This window comes from Telmatherina bonti (assembly GCF_933228915.1).
Source record: "Telmatherina bonti genome assembly, chromosome: 5".
NCBI classification, from domain to species: domain Eukaryota; kingdom Metazoa; phylum Chordata; class Actinopteri; order Atheriniformes; family Telmatherinidae; genus Telmatherina; species Telmatherina bonti.
In genome coordinates this window covers 36178681-36187387 of record NC_136623.1, presented here as the reverse complement: position 1 = coordinate 36187387, position 8707 = coordinate 36178681, and the positions used below count along the sequence as shown (strand labels likewise).

General features: G+C 37.9%; 1 protein-coding gene across 1 annotated transcript in view; it reads right to left on the bottom strand.

Annotated features, from left to right (window-relative positions):
* snrka (SNF related kinase a) overlaps positions 1-8707 on the bottom strand; it is a 38506-nt gene that overhangs the window by 27465 nt on the left and 2334 nt on the right. The gene's annotated exons all lie outside the window — the stretch shown is intronic.

The following is an 8707-nucleotide window of genomic DNA, read 5'->3' as shown; positions in this document are numbered from 1 at the left end:
TGAGTGTATGACAATTACCCATGGTACTCCAGTCCTCCGTTGCCAAAAAGAATAAAAAAATGTTTTGAAATTGACAGAAAATGCTGCCAGTTATTTTCATTTTATTTATTTTCACTTCCCTTTGTGAATAAATGACAAACATAAGGAGGAGGTGGACCAGACAAGCTGTCCTCTGGCTGACAGCTCATCCTGTCAAGCTGACGTTAACTTCAGTGGAAAATAATCCTTGTTAGACACATATACAGTCGTCCTCATATGTATTCATACCCTCCCATTAAAGAAGAAAAACGGCTGCCTGTGACATAAGCTCAAATTGACAAAAGTAATCATAAATTTGGAGCCAAACAAAGTGCAGACTTGAATGGAGGACTGGAAGGAGCCTTTGAATTGGGACAGCACTTGGCGCATCACTATGACGTATGCAGCCGACAAATCCGCACTTAGAAGACCCTGAGTTGAGACACAGCAATTCTGCTGGCTTGTCTCTAGTCTTCTGTGGTTTCCCCATCCTGTCTGCCATTCAGCTAATTTCAAGGATTAAACCTTGTTCCTGTATTTGGTCTGCCTTCTCCCTCTATGTCCTGCATTTGGGTCCATACACCTCCACAAATCGTGACAAAATGCCTGTTAATATGCATTTATGGCAATAAAGTTATGCAAAGCAATAGAACAAAAATAATGCATATTAAAGTAAAAACAAGCCTTTACACATCAAAGTAAGCAACATAACTATTTAAAAACACATTCATGATAGTCTCTATTCATCTCCACCCACGCAGAGCAGCTGCCCCCTACACCTACATCCCCTCCCATGTTAACAACCATGGACTTGACACTGCGTCGAGGAAACAATGTCTTGGATATCTGATCACACCAGGAGCCAGCCCACCCATGTCCATGGAGGCTACCACCACAACTACCCACATCAGGGCAGGCCAGAGTCCACAGCGCAGCCATAGGACTGCAGTGCAGGACCCCCAGTAACCTGGCCAAAGGAAATCACTGCAACAACCTCCCAGGCCTTCAGTTCCTGGTGTCCTCATGAGGAAAATGCTGCATTAAAAGTAAAAGAGGATGTAAAACAGTCAAAACAAAGATAAAAAAAAAAAAAAAAACCTATAAGAACAATCAGAACAAATAAAAGGTAAAGGCTAAAAGGTAAAGGCTAAAATAAAAGATACAAGATAAGATAAAAGATACAAAAAAGCGATTAAATAGGATAAAATAAGATAATATAAAATTAAAAAATGAGCGGAATTAATTTTAAACAGAATTGAGCAATTCTGTGAGCCAAGACAAAAAGAAAAGGTAGGTCACTCCTACTCATACTGTTTTTATTTATTTATTTTTTTTAACTATCACATACAATTAATTTCCCAATAGACAAATTGGGAGGCATCATGGGGTTCGGTGTCTTGCCCAAGAACACTTGGTACATGGTCCAAGGAAGCCAGGAATCAATCAACCAACCCTCTAAGGTGGTAGATGACTGCTCTTCCACCTGAGCAGCAGCTGCTAAGTTTGTATTTGCCTGAAATGCCACTATTAGGAGGCAGCACAACTGACTGATATCAATTACCAATACATGATAATGGTATTATCTAAAAATGCACTTAAAAAAAAAAAAAAAAAAAAAAAAAAAACCCAACAAGATTTGATAAAAATATTAAAATTCCTAAAAGAGATTCCTAAATGTCATGACTTGACAACAGCACATTTACTTCTTAGTTCTTAAGACAACCTTAAAGTTTGAAAAATGTAGTTTTCAAGTGTTGTAAAAAGAGAATAATATTTTATGAAATACAAACAATTTAGACATTTTCTTTTGGATTTTTTAAAAATTGCTTTTCATTATGTTTCTGTGTTTGGCCAAAGCACCAGATCATGTCACTAGTGGTCTGACAAAGCAAATAAAACAAAACCAAACAGGAGTAGACTTTTTTCATTTATAATGGAAAAAGAAGATAATTATCAATAACTTCCATTTTAAGCTACAGAAATATCAAGAAATATTGATAATGCTCAATATCCGTGTCTGTAATCTGATTGTAAGTGTTTTAATAACTCATCCTGGCTGTCTAACACCACATCTCTCCATCACTCAGTACAGTCTTATTTGCACTAGTTTTGATATTTATTGAATTTATCTTTACTCTTCAGTACAGCAATGCTTACTGTTAAAATCTGCTCCTTGTGGAACAAATATGATCATTTTGGCCATAGCCATACAGCCTTTGCTCTGTGGTACAATTCTACATGCTAAAAATGCATTTTGTTTTAAAACAAATAAAAATACATATCCACTTCACTATATAACAGGCTCCTATGCACACTGTGCATGTGTGTGCCAATGGTGGAATGACTCAAGTAAATTCATCTGTCTGTATGTCACTTTATTGAAGTGAACTTATCTGTGGTTACTGAATTTTAGTCAGGAGAGCCAAACTCTGAGCAGACAGCATAACAGGCTTTTGGCGATGGAGAAACACATGTGTGTGTTTCCTCCAGCAATAACCTGACAAAGCAGGAGTGTGAGAAACAGGAACTGGGTTGATTGACAACCTTTAAAAACACAGAAATTAGAGCAAGTTGGAAAGACGATGTAGAAAGAGCTTATGGGCTAAGACAGCTGCATCCAAACATTCGGGAAACATTTCCATCTCCAACTCAATTGAGCAAGGCAGTAGATCGACTCAAGCTGAAACTTAGTACAAATTGTTAGACTTAGCCTCAGGCTTAGACTAGAGTACACGATGAAACAGAGATAAATGTTGGACTGAAGGCTTTTAAGCAAGCTTATTTTGTACCAACATAACTGAATCTTGAAAGTAGGTTTATTTGGTACGGAGTTTATCTTCAGCAGCACATTACAAACTGAGAACACACCTGATTTCCACCAACATGGCTGATGGACACTGCAGCTGTAACTCATGTCTGGCTTTCTTCTTACCCTGTGTGGCTCGTGCTCCTGTGTGTTAACCACCTGCCACATGTAGTTTGAGAGATCATGCCTGTTTTCAGTTCAACTTCTTGAAATGTAAATGGCATCTGTCTTTTTTTATAAAGACCTGTTCCCTGCAACCCTCATTCCTTAGCAAGACACTTGGAAGAAAAACTATTTATTACTATTGATGACGAAGATCTTACTAAGCATTCTTACTAATTATTTTTGGTCATGTCACTAATTACAAAAGACATTGACCTAATGTCCAACTGTCAGTGGTCCGGAAGACAACGTGGAGATGCAACACGCTGGGTTTACACATCCAGCCTCCTCTGGCACAGAACTTTGACAACAGACAATAAACAGCTGATTGAGGCTGTGAAATAACAAGAAAATGTATTCAATGCATGTAGCATAAAAAGATGCACACGTGACCTTGTACACAATTCTGTCCAGCCACTCTGTTCTCGCCGAGTACAAAACTAGCTTAAAAGTTGCAAAACTGAGTGTGTGTGTGTGTGTGTGTGTGTGTGTTTTAGGTTATTTTCCTACATTTGTATTAAATAGGTGATAAAGTTTCTGAAACAGAATATTGAGCTGTTGTTAGAAGCATGAAAACCCACTAATGCAGTAATTTGGTCACTGTTCTGCTTCAGCTTCAACTCTGGGGGGTTCATTTCATCACTACGCTTTATATTGGTCGCCTAGAAGTCCTGGTTTACACTGATGAATTCCTTTTCCTTAACCAGCTTATCCTGCTTTCACTGTTATTATTATATATTTCTAAATATATAAATCTAGGCAACTATGATCCATTTTTAAATTATTTAATGTTTACATTTATATTCGTAATGGGATAAAAGTCAGATTTTTAAAAACATTTTTGTAATCCTATTGTCTAAAATTATAAAAGCTTATACTGCAGAGCAGTATGCAGTGGACAGCAACTCCATTTCTCACATACAGTTAAGTTTGTCCCTGCAATGAATTAATGATCCCGTATCAGAGGAAGGCTCCCGTTATCAATTTATGACTCAGTAACTTGCTGGATTTAGCAACTTGTATCCCTATTTTTTTTAAATCATTTTTATATCCCAACAACAAAGCCCTGGTACAGACGTTGAGAATAAAAACTTTTGCAGCATTGCAGCACAAGAAAGTAAAGTTTGCTGTAAATTAATGGGCAGAGAATTAAACTTGATCTGGGAGTCAACATGTTTCCAGTCTGTACAGAGACAAAAACAGGGCAGCAGCCAGAGATGTGAATGTTACCAGATCATGCTGTAACTTCTAATGTTGTCAAGTGTCATAGAGATGCTCTTTGCAGACGCTGTATAAACTGCTGTCCGCTGGAGAGACCACTTCAGCTCCTCTGAGTTGCTATGAAGACATGGCTGGAACATCCTTCTCGCATTGAGTATAATACAAAGCAGATGATTCTCTATCGATGTCATTCATCTCGAGGAGGTCAGAGTTGGCACTACACTCAGCGTTCTAGGTCACTGGGTTGAGTCTCGTCGACGATCATGTTCCTCTAGCTTGTAATAGCTTGTGGCTGATAGAGGTTACCTGAAGCAACAGCCACGGCTCCAGAAAAGGAAGGGTCCTGACAGTTTGCTGATGCTCCTCTCAACCTCCTTTTCAGGACATTTTCAGGTATAAAAGAGCACTGTGAGCATTCCTGTGGCTTTGCCAGGGAAGCTTGAGCATGTTTAATGCCCATGCACATAAGATGATGCTCCCTACCAGAGGCAAATGTGCCACATGACAGGGTGCAGGTGGGATGCAGTCTCTTATCTTTCAGTTCCGACTCATTAGTAGGGGTGGCAGCTGTAGGCATACCAGGAATTTTATGGAAAAAATGGGTAACACGTTAGTCTGTTAGTCGCTAGCACTAGTCGCAGGGTTAATTCTGGGCTTGCAGCTATTTGTGTCCAAGTCAGCTGATGCAGACCGTTTTGCCATAGAGTTAGTGCTAAAGGAATAGGGCTAAAGGAAGCTCCCCCTGATGTGTTAGCCTGGGCATGTCTTTACATGGTTGCTGTTTCAGACAAGTGTTACACTAACTTCTGATGAAGGGGTTATTCAGCACGATTTGGAACTGCGTTCAGCGACATGGTACTTGACAGTACACTTGAAAACAACTAAACAGTCAACCAAACTAGCCTGACGGCGCTGAGAGAGCTTTGCTGTAGTTCCACATGCTATGAAGGTCCTAGCAACGGTGAAGACAATCGTGTAGAAAATATCCTCCACACCACCAGCAAACTGAACTGTCTGAACTGATCCAAGGCAGGATGGATCCATGTTTTCACGAAGTTTCCACCAAATTCTGAAAAGAAGATTCATCAGACCAGGCAGTGATTTCCCATCTTCTATTGTCCAGTTTTGGTGAGTGTGTGTTGCCTGTTTGTAAACTGTAGACCATTTGCTACAGTTAGAAGTAGTAGTTAGAAAGAGAACTATGGATGTAGACCAAAATTAAAATTTCTAACTTTATGATGTAATACAGGTTAATTGTCTGTTTATTTTTATAAACACAGACTTAACAAGTTTGTTCATACTTACATACCATGCATATAATCGGTTTTGTTAATGACATTGGTTCTGTTCAGAACTTTAGCATATTAAATTGTTATAACATTTTATTAATTTTATGTTAGCTTCTTGGTTTGACTCAACGGTTTTGTAGATTTATCCAGTTATTTGTAGTTTACAACTCAATTAGGACTGCTTTAACAAAAAATAAATAAAATAAAATAAACATGCCAATCTAATCTGGATTTTCACACATGCCATGTAAAAAAAAATAGTGAAATTACTAGCCAAGACTCCTGTTGTTCACCAGCCTGAAATGAACATGAAGCCAAAGCTCTCCCATCTACAGTTTGTTACATCTCACTTGCACCTTGTTGTTACTCATATATATATTCATGTCACAGCTGAGCATTTGCTGACACAGATGACTTGAGGGCAACACTATGCTTATGAATAAAAGCATAGCTTTACCTGCAACTTATGAAGCTGCACTGCTGAATTTCCAGACCTGTAAATTACAGAGCTAGGTGTGAGCCGATTCACTATTTAATTAATGCATCTTAGTGCAGCATGAGCCAATTCGATTACGTTAACATTAGCATTAACATTAGTAAATGTTCAAAAATGAAAAGTTTTTATAATCATTATATAAGCAAAAGTCACCCAAACACCTAAAGTGTTTGGGTGGCACCCAAAGTGTCAGGGCAGCAAACAAAACAACAACAAAGCTAGCAGTTAGCCTTGCAGCTACCATCACTGAGGTGAGATTTACTCAGCAGATCTGAAGGCTAGCTTTGGAAACATTCAGGTTTTTATGAGAACAAACAAGGCCTGGACAAGTCTTACTCCATATGTCAATTGTTTAAAACCAAAATAAAATCTAATATTTATACTACAAATATAACAGCAGCGCCATTCCAGTCCAGGTTAGAGGAACTTCTTGTACCCATCTATTGCTAACACACTTTTCCTAAAGATTCATGGGAAACATTTAAAAACAATATTAAAAACCCTGAACAATCCTTTCTAATAGAATTGTAGCACCCGCAATCAAAATCAGATCAAATTGTGAGGCCCCTGAGATTGCACACACCTAGTTTTAATCACCTCCAGCTCAGCACCAATCTGGTGAAAACACAAAACCAAGGTCATGCTGAAGTTTTTGAACAACAGAAACCAGCACTTTGTCTTCTTATATACTTTACAAAAATGCAAATTAACTAACTATAACATCTCAAACAGACGCCCTGAAAACAACAAGGCATTGACAAAATTCCTGCTGTGAACTGAGGTTTGCTGTTACATTGAACATCAAGTTGAACATTTAACATCTTTTAGAGCTTATCTGGAGCTTCGTCCCAACAAGTTTTAGACCACATTACATCTTTCACTGTCATGTAGTTGTATTACTGCGGGAGACACAGGCACTTAATAAACTAGAATCAAACATATCACCAGTGACTGAACTTGTGTGGGTTTGCAATTCTGTGTGCAAAATGAAGTGATCATAGCTTCATCCCCCTTATCTACAGCTAGCACAAAAACTGAACAAAAAAGAAGCAGCAAATAACAAATTATCTAAATTATTATCACTTTATAAGGATAAAGAGTAGACACTCATAAAAATATAGGAATCATTCCCGATTAATTTCACCTGCACATAATCACTTCTGGATTTTCCTTAATGGTGTAAACACCTGGGAAGGACACCCAGATATATGAATGCCAAAACATATGTAGCAACACACTTGCATAGTCCAAGTGTTCATTTTTAGATACTGTACTACTACAGAGTAATGTGTAGCAGCTTTAATCAGCCACTTGATCCCCCCCTCACACAGGATACATCGGCTTCTCTCATCTTAATACAGACAAACCAGATCAATACAAAATCTTGCACAGCAGGAACACTCATTGGATCACGGTCTTCAAATAGATTTAGTGGCTATTAGTCCTTTCTCAGACTCTAAACTATTTTCTTAAATGTGGACAGTAGACTTCCAGACCCCCACCCCCCTCCAGCTGCTCCAACGCGCTTCAAGCAACATAAAGTAGGTCTCTTATTGTAATGTTACTGTTATGACTCCATTTTACATTTAATCATGGTTTTAATGCAACAATTTATTCATCTTTCCCCATGTTTGTTTATATATTGCAGCGAGTATAATGTAAAGCGCATCTTGACATAAAATACTGCAGTAAAGCACCTTATCGTGGCGTAAATGATAGAGCCTCGTATGAAATGATTGATGACATTTTCTATCGCCCTAACGATATATATCGTCATATCACCCAGCCCTACATCACTTATGAAAATGAAAGACATGCCCAACATCCAATGCAACCATACTGCTAGCATTCACAGTTGCAGTAATATAGCCATGCTGCTTAGCTAACACATCATTATGCATATGTTTCGTCCTGGACTGACACTGGGAGAAGGAAACCAACAGCCAGACTCAAACAACCACAAACTCAACCTCACCTGCCAGCAACAATGGAAATCATCAGACATGCTAAAGCTTAACAGGTCTGTTTCAGAGCACATTTTAATGAAACAGGTGCCTCACTAATATATATAACGTGGACTTTAGGTTTCTTTGAAATGTGAATTGAAATTAGTGTTTCTTGATCATCTAAACTAGTTTGTTCTACTTACTTGAACCGTTCTCCGGTATTGTGAAGAAACCTATGACACTTATGTTAGTTAACAAGTACACTAAAGAACAAGTTGAAGTTTCTTTTAGTTTTGTATTTATTACACTACATTAAGCAGCTTGAGAAGACTATACCTGCACAAGTTAGTAGAGCTTGGAAATACTGCATTTATTCACATTAAATATGTGGTGGTCTGATTTTGATTTATTAAAGTAACATGTTATTTGCCTTTCTGTGTAGTATTAAACAGCATGGCGTATTAAACACCATCTTCAGTATTGGTATTAACTTTAAAATGTTAGTATCGTGACAACCATAGTCAAACAGCAGCTATGCCGCTAAAGGGCGGCTGTCAGTCATTTCTAGCTTTTTCCTGCATTTCTAAAGTTTTCTACTCAGACTGAAAATAAATATTCAAATTCAATTTCATAATTTTGTTTCTAAATAGAAACCTCCACAGCCCAAGAAGAGATCCTGTAGCCTTTTCCATCCATTTTCTCTACAATTAGTTAACATGTAGTATTTATTTATTGGTTATTTTACATTGTTTCTGTGTTATATTGTTGG